This window comes from Vombatus ursinus, unplaced genomic scaffold, assembly GCF_900497805.2.
Source record: "Vombatus ursinus unplaced genomic scaffold, bare-nosed wombat genome assembly UNPS02014778.1, whole genome shotgun sequence".
Lineage (NCBI taxonomy): Eukaryota > Metazoa > Chordata > Mammalia > Diprotodontia > Vombatidae > Vombatus > Vombatus ursinus.
The window spans coordinates 44978467-44991867 of NW_020954556.1; the positions used below are offsets into that span (position 1 = coordinate 44978467).

Below are 13401 nucleotides of genomic sequence, written 5' to 3' on the forward strand. Positions count from 1 at the left end.
TCACACCTACTAAACAAAAGCTTCCCCAAACCTCTGTCCTGGGCCTTCGCCTCCTCTCTCTCTCTACTCTCTTAGTGATCTCATACACTCCCAAGGGTTCAATAATGATCTCTGCGGATGAGTCACAGATCTACAGATTCATTTCATATCTATACCCTGAATTCCAATCTTGTATCACAAACTGCCTATTGGCTATCTCTACCTGGATGTTCTATAGGAATCTCAAACTCAACATGTCCCAAACAGAACTTATATTTCTGTAAACCCATCATTTTTCCAAACTTCATTATTTCTCTTGAATCCATTACATCCTCAAAGTAACATAGTTTTCTAACTTTGTAGTCATCTTTGAAATTTCCTTTTCCCAAATCCCCCAGATCCAATCAGCTGACAAATCTCCCTGATTCAACCATCTCCACATACTTGCCTTATATTCTCTTCTCTCCTCTCACACAGACACTATTATGGTTTAAGCTAACCCTTTCACCTCTCATCCAGACCATTGCAATAGCCTCCCAATGATCTCCCTGCTTTCAGTGTCTCCCCTTCTCCAACTCATTTTCTACAGATTTGCCAAAATTATCTTCTCAAAACATACATCTGACCATCACATTCCTATTCCCACTCCCCGATCAAATATTTGCAACATCTGCTTGTTGTCTTGAAGATAAACTGCAAAATCCTCAGTCTGGCCTTCCAACTCCATTTACAATCTTATTTCACATTACTTCCCATCACGCACTCTCCACTCCAAGTCAACATGGACTTCCAGCTGGCGCCAAGTCATACCACTCTATCTGCCATCTCTGGGCCTTTGAACACCAGACCTGCATGTGTGCAATGTACTTCCTCCTCACTTCTACCTCTCAGAATTCTGGCCTTCCTTCAAGACATAGCTCAGGTGCCACCTCCACAAAAGGCCTCTCCTGACTCCCCCAGCTGATAATATTCTCTCCCCTTGATATGACTTTGCATTAGGCAGCATGGCGTAATGGTTACTGAGCCATCCCAGCAATAAGGGTGACCTAGGTTTTAATTCCACTGCTGACACTCACTGGCTCATTGACCCTGGCCAAGACTCAACATCTCAGTCCCCCAGGCCATTGGCTAAGACCATAAGTTGCAGAATAGTTTCAACTCTTCATTGGTGGAAGAGTTTCCTCACCAGGAACTATTTATGCTGATGAAATCACAGATCCAAAACTTTTTAATGTGTAGGTATCCACTGTGGCACAGTGGACCGAGAACCGGGCCTGGAGTCAAGAACTGAATTCAAATCTGGCCTCAGACACTTACTAGCTGTGTGACCCTGGGCAAGTCACTTAACCCTGTTTGCCTTGGCTCCTCATCTGTAAAATGAGCAGGAGAAGGAAATGGCAAACCACTCCAGTATCTTTGGCAAGAAAACCCCAGAAAAGGTCACAAACAGTCAGATATGACTAAAACAATTCGAAAACAAAATATATTTTGTACATCTATGTGTATATATACGTATATTATATTTTCTCATGTGTACATGAATACACATATAGAATGCAAGCTTCTTGAGGGCAAGCATTGTTTTGTTTTGTTTTATATCCCTAGCATCTAGCACAGTGCCTTCCATATAGGAGGTATAGGATTGATGATATATAGAAAAATAGATAGATGATGGAACATTTATTAAGTATTTACTATATGCCAGGTCCTATGCTAAAAACTGGCAATGCAATTACAAGCAATTAAGACAGTATCTGTCTTCAAAGATCCTACATTCTGACGGGGGAAAACAACACAGAAAGAGGAGCTGGAAAGAGGTGGCGGAAGAATGGGGAAAGGATGTGTGCCTTGGCGTGGTGTAGAGATGGTTGGGAGATGGCATAAAGGCCAAGTTGAGGCAAAATTCAGCTATCGGAGCTAGAAGACAAGAGGCAAAGTCCTAGGCTATAGTAGTGGGGAGATGAGAATAATGACTGGAGCATGAGCTGCATGTGAGGAGATGGCCAAGAAGTGGCATGAAGGCCTGACTCTGGGCAACATAAGGTGAATGTTTACTTATCAGTGGGAAAATGTGGTTTCTTCCTCCTAAGAGATCTCTTAAAATAGGAGAGATAGACTTAGATGCATGCACCTGAAATGACTTAGAACAATCATAATTGGACTTGGATAAAATGACCTATCGGTGGAAAAGATAAGTGACTTCCCACCTAAGGATTATGTGATACTAACACACTTGGGCAGAGCTGGTAGTAGGAATAGACAAGTTGGATTATTTCCTAGGGGCAATATGTTGGGAGAATACAAGGGTCACTTTTTTCCACTTTTTTTTTAATTCAGTCATTCATTCATTCATAGTATTTTATATTTTTCCCAATTACATGTCAAAACAATTTTTAGCATTCATTTTTACAAGATTTGGAGTTCCAAATTTTTCTCCTTCCCTCCCTCCTTTCTCCTCTTCCTAATATAGTAGGCAATTTAATATAGGTTATACATGTGCTGTCATGTAAAACATTTCCACATTAGTCACACTTGTGAAGGAAGAAACAGATCAAAATGGGAGAAAAAACCATGAAAAAGAATAAAGTAAGTAAAAAAAAAGTATGCTTCGATCTGCATTCAGAGTCCATCAGTTCTTTATCTGGATGTGGATAGCATTTTCTCTTGTGAGTCCTTTGTACTTGTCTTGGATCATTGTATTGCTGAGAAGAGTTGAGTTATTCATAGTTGATCATCACACAATGTTGCTGATACTGTGTACAATGTTTTCCTGATTCTGCTCATTTCACTTTGCATCAGTTCATACAAGTTTTTTCAAGCTTTTCTGAAATCTTCCGGTTCATCATTTCTTATTGTACAATAGCATTCCATCACATTCATGTACCACAGCTTTTTCAGCCATTCCCCAAATGATGGGCATCCCTTCAGTATCCAATATTTTGTCACCACAAAAGGGCTGCTATAAATATTTTTGCACGTGTAGGTCCTTTTCCCTTTGTATGATCTCTCTGGGATACAGACCTAGTAGTGGTATTGCTGGACCAAAGGGTATGCACAGTTTGGCTGCCCTTTAGGCATAGTTCCCAATTGCTCTCCAGAATGGTTGGATCAGTTCACAACTCCACCAACAGTGCATTAGTGTCCCAATTTTCCCACATCCTCTCCAACATTTATCATTTTCCTTTTTTGTCATATTAACCATTCTGATGGGTGTGAGGTGGTACCTCAGAGTTGTTTTAATTTGCATTTCTCTAATCAAAAATTATCTAGAGCACTACTCATATGCCTATAGATAGCTTTGATTTCTTCATCTGAAAACTGTCTGTTCATATCCTTTGACCATTCATCACCTGGGAAAACAAGGTTCACTTTTAAATATTACTTTTCAGGAGTGAACTTCTTTTTAATGTTAGAACTAATTATATTCACCATGGAATATGCTTTTGTTTTGTTTTGTTTTGTTTTTGCAGTAAGTCAAGTTGCATGCATTACAATGAAAGGTCAAAGCATCTGGTGAACAGTTAAGACAGCGAACTTGTAGGGATAGGAATTGCCTTTTACCATCTCTGCAGGGAAGATCCATGAAATGAAATACTTATGTATACTGTATTAAGTAAGCACCGAAGTGAGGACAAGAGAAATCTAGGGTATAGACCTCTTTCAAAGAGCTCACAACCTACATGAGGAATCAATACTTACGTACTAGGTTGAAATCTTCTTGAGAAAGAGGTAGCATGGTACAGGGCATGGGGTCTAGAGTTGGAGAAATTGGGTTCAAATTCTGCTCTGGAAATCTTCTCCTCATATTACCACAGTCAAGTCACTTAACTTTCCTGGGCCTCAGTTTCTTCAGCTATAAAATGGGGGTAAGAGGGTGGGAGGAATCTAAATATCTTATAAGATTCCCTTTGGTTCTAGATCTATGATTCTATGAGAATCGGGACCGTGCCATATTCATCTTCATATATACCTCGAGGTCCATAAAAATGTTAGGAGGAACTCAGTAAATGTTTTTTGAGTGAATAAATATATGAAATAAGTGGAAAGTAATTCAAGATAGTATATAATCTAGTGTGAAATTGTATGGTGAAAACAACAAGGGCTACCAGGCTTCAATGAAGGGAGAGATAAGAATAGTCAAGGACAACTTCACGGAGAAGATAAGGCTTAAAGTCACAGCATCCTAGCAACTCAGGGCTGGGAGAAACCTTAGAGATCATACAGTCCTACTCCCTCATTTTATGGATAGGGAAACTGAAACTCAGAGAGGTTAAACAACAGGAATGACTATGGTATGTGAAGGAGATATTTGAGGAAAATGGGAAGAGAAAAGTAATGAGAAATAGGGGTTGGACAAGTGTTAGAACCAGATTACAGAGGGCATGAAATATTAGGACAAGGATTTTAAATGAATGACTGTGGCTAAAGGCTAACATAAGGAGGGGCTTCCATTACATTGACACTTCATTCTTTAATATTTCATTGTTTCCAAAGGATCTATGATCTCCCTGACGTGGAAACGCTCTCTATAGTACAGACTGAAACAATTCACAACTTCTCTTCCTGTGTGACTCTTGTCTTCTATATCCCTCCCATACATCTTCAATAGGGAGTGCCAAACGTGCTATCAAACAGCCTTCTTTTAGATCTCTTGACATTGTATGACTACCAATGGACCATATGGGTTATTATCTCTTGATCTCGCCGTTATTGGCCCATCTCCTTTTTTAATCATACAGTTTTTTTTAATAATTCTTTCTATACTGCCTCTCTTGTACAATCCTTCTTGTACAATCCTTTATTGTGTAATAGGCAACAACTTGTTAATGTCCACCATGTATTTCTCCATTGTCTTTTGGGTGACTTGTAACTTTCATTCTTTTTGGCTGTGATATTACATATTTTCCCATGATAAAGCATTACTGGAAAAACAGATGTCCAAAATATGGGCCTTTGTTTTACAAATAATTTTGGGCCATTAAGAATACAATATAATTTCCCAAATGCAGTGTAACCCAGTCTCCTTCTATTCAATTCTGGGCCCAGTTCATTATCCATCTTCAGTGTATTCCAAGATAAATGTATTAATAACAACAACAAAGTTATAATAGCTAGCATTTACATAGTGCTTTAAGGTGTACAAAACACTTTATTACATTATCTCATCATGTCCTCATCACAATTTCCATTATACAAATGAAGAAACTGAGGCCAACAGAGGCTAAGTGATTTGCCCACTGCTAGTCAGCTTCTGAGGCTGGATTTGAACTTACGTCTTCCCAACTTCAGATCCAGCATAAACCTGGATACCTATGGGCTTTTCAGCCAACAGATTATCATAAACTGAAAAATAAGCACTTCATTCACTTAGCTTTTCTGTGTGAATCGTTAAATCAAACTCTTATAAGTAATTATGGTCCTCGTGGAGAAGGCTCTGCAATGTTCCAGGGCTTAATGCAGGCAGCACAATGTCATTTACAAATAGGAGCAACTGGAGGATCTCATTATCTGTGAATAGGGAATTCCTCTTCAATTTAGATTCTTTGCTGTGGATCTTTCATGACCATGTCAAACTCCTCTGGCAAGTTTGCATCTCCTTGTTTTATACCTCACTTGATATTTATAACCAGATGATCAAAGTACGCTGTTTCTTATATTGACTTTCAATGAATTTTGTGTGATTTTGACATATGTATGGGTGATACTTTGTTGGAAAAAGAGCCTTTAGAGTAGCTTTATACCCTGTTGAATCAAATTTTTAATAATAAACAACAAGCAAAGTAGGATCTTGTATTCTCTGTATATTTCAGTCAGTCCAGCACTTAGCATAGTGCCCAGCATATTGTAGACACTTAATGAATGCTTGTTGACTTGCCTTGACTTATGGCTGTGAAGATATAATCTGCTATAGATTATTATTTACAAAATCCTTCCTGTTGCCTTCTTGTACATTCATCAAAGATGCTCTCAACATATGTGTGGATTATTTTCATAAAGATTTTGTACAATTGGGAAAACAGGCCTATGAGTTGGTAGTTATCCAAATTTTCTCAGTCCCCATAAGGAATATTATTTTTCCAAGTATTTCATATCCTCCTCTCTCCCAATTATCTTGACAAGTGATCCCCCAATGCTTTCAAAATTTTGTCACCTCCAGCATGAATCTCTTCTATGTGTATTTGGGCTACATCATCTGCTCTTTCATCTTTGTTTTCTTAAATACCATTTCTACTTCTTCATGTAGCACACTGAGGATTATTACGTTAGAATTAAAATATGGTGGCTCCAATGTCATTAATGGACATAATAGTTTTTCATAGTAATCTCAAAAGATGTTTTACATTTTTCATCTATGGGCCTCCTTCTAGTTTGATTCCTTATTATTCTTGGGGTGGTCTGGTTTACTTGGATTTTTTGCCACACTTCTTATAAACTTAATTTTCCCTACAATATTTCTTGCTATTACTTGGGACTATACTGCACATAATCCTCCAGTGTCCTCTTCCATAAGACTTTATAAATGAGTTTATATGCTAAATTAGTGCTGAATGCCATATGTTTCTGCTTCACACAGAAATCAAGTCTTTGCTGGCTGAGACAGTTTTGAGTCCCTTTTGATCTCCTCAGTATGGTGATGGGTCATCAGTTAAAATTTTTTAAATGATGATAATATGATTTCATGTTTTTTTCCCATCACCTCTCATGGTATTGAGCTTATTCAGACAGACCAAATAAAGTTCTTTCATTTGTATCCCATATTTTCTTTCAATTTTTAATCATTCTTCTAATTCTGCATTGGTTTTTATCTTTGTGCTAATAAGTCGCTATCTGATTGTATGCTCATTGCTCATTCAGAAATTATTCCTACATTGGTAACTAGTAATTTCCTGTCCATTAAGATATAATCAATTTCATTTTTATGATGTTATGTCTGTCAAGTCTAGAGACATTTCAACTCTTTTCCTGAAGAAAGCAATTGTGATAAATAGGTGTGCAAGGCTTCTATATAAGCCCTTGATGGTTTTGTTACTTATTTTGAGCCATATTTTCCAATATATATTTTTTACAATTCTTCTCCATTACTATTTTTGCATTGAAGTCATTAAATTTTAAAATATGTGGATTTAATTTGGAAGGCCTTATTCGCTTGCTCATAGAATTTTTCTACCTCCTCATGATCTACATTAAATGTTGGCATATAAGATACAATTATCTTTTTGGTAGTCTTTTTATAAATGCTCATCATGAGCACTCCAACTAAGATGGTGAAGTGTCTTGTGAAATGATGCCTCTTGTTGTCTTTGGACATATGATATAACTCCTCCAGCTCCTTAATTTGCCTCTCCAAGACCTATGAGTCATCTTTCCATTAAGCTGCATCTTTCCATTATGACTTGTGTTTGCATTTATAGCAAGAATATCAAGATTAATTTGAATAAACTCCTTCAGCAGTATGTCTACTCATTGGCCTCTGGACAAGGATCTCATATTTAGGGGACCGATAGTTAGGTTAGTGCCCATAGACAGTTTTAAAATTACATAATTCTAAGCTACCTCTTTCTCTTTTTCCACCATTCTGCCATCATCACTGCAAAAACAGAAAGTAGCTGCACAGAGCTAAGGACTAAATTGCATTTTTCTTTGCTTCCTGGATGGCCATAGCCAAAGAATCTGTCACCAAATGGCTAGCTTACTAGTGATAAATCTTTTACATTTAGGTAAGCTGGTCTTCAGAAAGTAGATGCCATACACATAGTTCAGTGGAAATGTTTCAGTGGAAAGCACAGGAGTCAGGGGATGTAGGTTCAAATCCATGACCTTGGGCAAGTCATTTAACTTCTAAGACAATTTTTTCATCTCTAAAGTAAAAGGCTTCAACTATATTGCCTCTAAGGGACCTTCTAACTCTAAATTCATGATCTTAGTTTTCACTGGGACAACACTCAAAGCTTTTCCAGCTCAAACCTCAAAAAGCCTCCCATTCACCTTTTATCAGGGCCTGTCACCTTTGACTGGGGATACCCTAGGGCAGAGGCATCGAACACATGCAGACCACATATAGCATACAGCGCTCCTGAGTGTGCCCCAAATCAGATTAAAATGTAATCAGGAAATATTTAACAAAATAAATAAAAACACAATAAAACATAATGTGTGAAGCGTTCCCAGGCCAGAAATCAGGAAGACTAGACTCATCTTCCTGAGTTTAAATCTGGCCTCAAGCACTTACTAGCTGTGTGACCCTGGGCAAGTCACTTAACCCTGTTTGCCTCAGTTTCTGCATCTGTACAATGAGCTGGAGAAGGAAATAGCAAACTATTCCAGTATCTTTGCCTGGAAAACCCCAAAAGGGGTCACAAAGAATCAGACATAACTGAAATGACTGAACAACAACAAAAATATTAATATGTACTTTTCTAAGTCAATATGCAGCCCCCAGGGATCCTTATGTATAGTTGAATGGCCCCTGCTTGTTTCTATTTGAATTTAATACCATTACCATAGGGAATAAAGTCTCAGGAGGCATGGTCAAGGGCTCAGCTGTCACCAAACTTGTAATACACTGTCATCATGCACAACACCTCAGGCAGTTTATAGCACAGCCCAGTGCACAAGTTGTCCCTAGAAACCCAAAGATTATTGGACATAAAAAGTTTCAACTGTCTCCCTTGCTTTCTCTCTCACTTACCTATCAAGACAATTAACTCGATACTCAGTGGCTATGGGTCAGTTTGAGGACATTAGACCAGAAGTATTGTATTTTTGTTCTTTCATTAACTGTCTACAAGCAGCTTCCAAGCAAGAAAAGGTTAATGCTCTCTTTAATTCTATTGGAAACAACTGCTACCTTCCTGTTCCCCCAGCAAAACTGCCCAGCCCCACTGCTTGGGATGGGAAACCTGCAGCCTCAAGGTTCTCAAGTGCAGCCCTTTGACTGAATCCAAACTTCACAGAACAAATCCCCTTAATAAAAGGATTTATTCTGTAAAACTTGGACTCATTCGAAAGACTGTACCCAAGGACCTATGTGTTCTCAAGGCCACAGGGTCCCCACCCCTATGTTAGCCCATCTGATTCTGAATAAAAACTGAAAAATGAAAGGAATATGAAGTATACAATTATCCCTTCCACATCATGACTTTCCCCATCGTGGTTTCAATTATATAGTGGGTCAGCGTAAGAAATTAAATGGGAATTTTGGGGGTTGTTTTCTGGAAGCCACAGACGACACATAACCTGTGACCAAACACATAACCCAAATTTTACAGTAAGGTACTGTAAACACCATCATAAAAGAAAAAGAAAAAAATTCAGATTTCTCTGCTACAAAGGGAGGGCCAAAAACTTTTACACAGATTTTCCAGATCTCTGACCCCTAACCCACTTGATGTGGAAGGGATAACTATACAGGGGAATATAGTGCAACTTAATATAATGCAACCTAAGAGGATGAGTATTTGATGCAGAGGTGGGAGAAGGGAGGAAGGAAAGGGAAAGAGAAAAAGCAAGAAAAGGAGGATAGTAGCAGATTGTCACAGGTTAATCCAATCAGTAAGCATCTGTTAAGCACCTATTAGTACCAGGGACGGTGCTGGCAACAAAAATGAAATGGTCCCTGCCCTCAACGAGCTTACAGTGTAGCATAGGGAGATAACACGTATACATATAGGTAGATGATCCAAGATAATTTAGGGGGAAAGGCACCAGCACAAGTTAAAGAACCCCAGAGAAACTCAATTAGCTCATCAGTGCAGCCAATCCTACAGATCTAAGGGGTAATGGGAAATCCTTTTTACTGTAAAATTCCACACCTCCACACAAACACTGGACAATATTCTTATTGTAGTGCCATTAACTTATTATTGTTATTATTTTAAGGCTATCAATGTGCCCCCATGGGATGTAATTGCCCTGCCTCTGAAATTAATGAAGAGTCCGCCATATCCATCATGGCCCACAGTGGCATTATGGCTCCCATTTTCCTCAGAGATTAGCAAATCAATTGGAATGGGAGAGATTAGTCATTTACCTAGCTAGTCCTCTTGTTCCAAGTGAATGGACCCTTCTGTGAGTGAAGGATCATGCAGTGTACCCCAGTGAAGTAATGGTATTATACTTAAGGAGAAAAGCATCGGCTTCTCAGCTCTAAAGTTCAACTCCATAATTAGAAAATAATAAGAGCAAACCTTCTCTTTTCATTATTAGTGGTATTTGAGATTTTGCACTCTGTGTGGCCCCTCTTTGCCTCCCCTCGCCCAAATCCATACCAACTCCAAGCTCATTTGCTAAAAACAAAACATTTCACTAGATGCCTGAGTAGCTCGGTAGGATGAATGCCAGGGCTGTGCAAGTCAGTGCTAATGTTCCTATATGGCTATGTTTGCTTTTCATGCAGGCATCTCCAGAGAATGCCTTTAAATGATCTCTTAGACTAACCAGGAGTCACTGAGCTAAATCACAGCTGAAGCCATCTGTCCTGATCCTGAGCTACACTGAACTGGGAGCCTGGAGACAGGGACTTGAGTATTGGCTCTGCTACTGATTAGCTGTGTAATGTTGGGGCTCTGGGACTCAGTTTCTTCTTCAGTAAAATCAGGGGGATGGACTAGATAATCTTCAAAGTCTTGTATAGCTGTAACATTCTATGCGGTGCCACGGTTCATTCGGCACCCCCAATCTTCTCTCTCGTGAGAAGAGGAAATCACAATGATTATCTAAGGCTTCTCATTGGGGGGTCCCCCTAAAGCTGAGACCTCTTTTCCTTCCCCATCCCCTTCCATAGTACTGGACACTGACTGACCTGCTTTCTCACCCCCTTTCCCATACTGCCATACGGTCCCAGCTCCTCTGGTCCCAGCTCCTCTTGTCCCAGCTCCACCTGACCTGGAGACCCTCATGGCTGCAGCCAGGGAGAGGATTAGCTTTGAAATCAAGGAGCTCCAGCCACCTGCCCCCTTTCTTGACCTTACCTGCTCCACTTGACTCATCCAGGATCTGCATGAGAACAGTGAGGAAGGCGGCAGGGACAAGTAGCCATGGGGATTCCCTATCCCAGTCGCAAGCTCAGTCCTACCTAACTCTTCCCAATCCCTGCTTTGCCAGACCATCCCTCTCAATTGTCCCATCTAGCTGTCCACTCCAATAGTTTCCACCTTTATCCAGGGGTGGGGAACCTGTGGGCTTGAGGCCCTCTAGGTCCTCAAGTGCTGCCCTTTGACTGAAACCAAACTTCACAGAACAAATCCCCTTAGTAAAAGGATGTGTTCTGTAAAACTTGGACTCAGTCAAAAGGCCACACCCAAAGACCTAGAAAGCCACATGTGGCCTCAAGACCACAGGTTCCCCACCCCTGTGACCTAGACCTTTTCCTCCCACATCTATTCACTCCATTTCCTAGTGTTCACTGAAACCTAGCCCTCTCTTGAAGTTACTGCATCTCATGGTATACTCTCGGAGGCTGAATGTACCTTTTCCCACACAAAGAACTAGGAATAATAATAATAATAAATGCCTAGCATTTATAGAATACCTACTAAATATCAGGCACTGTGCTAAGAACTTTACAAATATATTATCTCAGTTGATCTTCATAACAGTCTTGGAAGTGATGTGCCATTTATCCCCATTTTACAGATGTGGAAACTGAAGCAAATAGAGGTGAAATGACTTTCCCAAGGTCACACAACTAGTAAGTGTCTCAAGTTAGATCTGAACTCAGGTCTTCCTGACCCGAGGTCAGACACTTTGTTATCAACATACTCTTTATCCCCTGCTGCCATGCTCTCCTGCGTCACTGGTACTTAGCAACTATCTTTTCTCCTTTTAGGCTCACTTCATCCTCTCCAGAACCTTGTTGCTGTCATGGATTTCCAAGTCTTTCTTCCTCTTCCTTCTTCCTCTTCCCAAACAAGTTCAGTACCTGGCTCTGTTTTTCTCTACTCCACAGTCTCTTACTGGATAAGAGATTATAATAATAAAAGTAACAATATTTTAAATACAATAAATAAATAGATAAATAATAAAACATAATATAATAATAAAAGAATTTGTTCTGTGAAGTTTGGGATTCAGTCAAAGGGCTGCACTTGAGGACCCAGAGGGCCACATGTGGTCTTGAGCCCACAGGTTCCTTACCCTTGTCTTATCACTTCTAATACTTTGGCCTTCTATTTCCTACAGCCTCCCCAACTTCGAGGACCTCTGTCCCCAAATCACTTCCACCACAGAGAAGCCTAGTTACCCCCTCCTCTCAGCTGTATTTGCCCCACATGTAGGACTCCCTAGTTAGGGCCCTGTTTCTTAACCAAGACCTCCGGAATTAGGAGTAAGACCCATGTTTTACAGTACTGTAAGGATGAAATTAGGCTAGACAAAGGGTCAGGAGACCTAGGTTTTAATCCAGAATCACAGAATCTCGAAGTAAGAGTAGACTTCTGAGGCCATCTAGTCCAGCCTACCCCTGAACAGGGGCCTCTCTGCTGCAGATCATCCATCCTTGTCTCCAAACCCTCCAGGGAGAGGGAAACCTCTCCCTTCCAAAGCAACCCAAGCTAAACTTTTGGACAGCTCAAATTTGGAGACAGTTTTCCCTTACTCCAAGTCAAAGCTTGAAGCTCTCTGACTCTTCCATTAGCTAACTGTGTAACTTTGAGCAAGCTGCAACCAGAATTTGCCCTTGATCCTCTCAGAGTCATGAGGACCATATGTAATGGTGTTGCTACAAGGACTTTAAATGAACAGTCTTTACTACTCAAATATATGGCATCATTATCAATGCCCGGCTATTCAGAGAGGCTCATCTTCTGAATCTCCTTTTTGCTAGCCAAGGACATTCCAGTGCTGAACTCAGTGTGGCCCAGGATGAGGAGGAAAGCATTTATCCAGAGTCAAGCACAAGGAGGTGGGAAGAAGAATCTTTTGCCATTAGGAGTTTCAAGCAAGCGTTATGCCAGAAAGCATGGGATATGTTAGTTTCACTCGAGTTAGTTTAACAAAGTCTAGTTTTTCATCTCAATATCTCCCTAAAAGTGAATGATTATGAGTCACAGAATGCATTTTTGCATTGGTCAGAAGTCTTGTTTCCCCCTACCTTCAATACATACAGATATGTTTCACTGGAAGCAACCCTGATGTATGAAAATCTGCATTTGCAAAGTTTAAATCAATTCAACAAACAAGTATCAAGCACCTACTATGTGCAAAGCACTATGCTAGCCCCTGGATTAGTTGAGCAATAATGATTCACTTTGCAAAATGCAAAACTAAAGATTTCCTTAAATTAAGTTCTCCCAAGGCATTTAAATGCTATAATAACAATAAATAATAATAGATATTTCTATAGCACTTTGATGTTTGAAAAGCACTTTACATACATTATCTCATTTGATCCTCCCAACAACACCTAAATAAGTGCTGCAGGTA

At 39.8% G+C, this 13401-nt stretch overlaps 1 protein-coding gene across 1 annotated transcript in view; it reads left to right on the forward strand.

Annotated features, from left to right (window-relative positions):
* The window catches only part of LOC114045503 (lutropin-choriogonadotropic hormone receptor), an 84545-nt gene that overhangs the window by 44327 nt on the left and 26817 nt on the right, over positions 1 to 13401 (forward strand). The window lies entirely within an intron of this gene.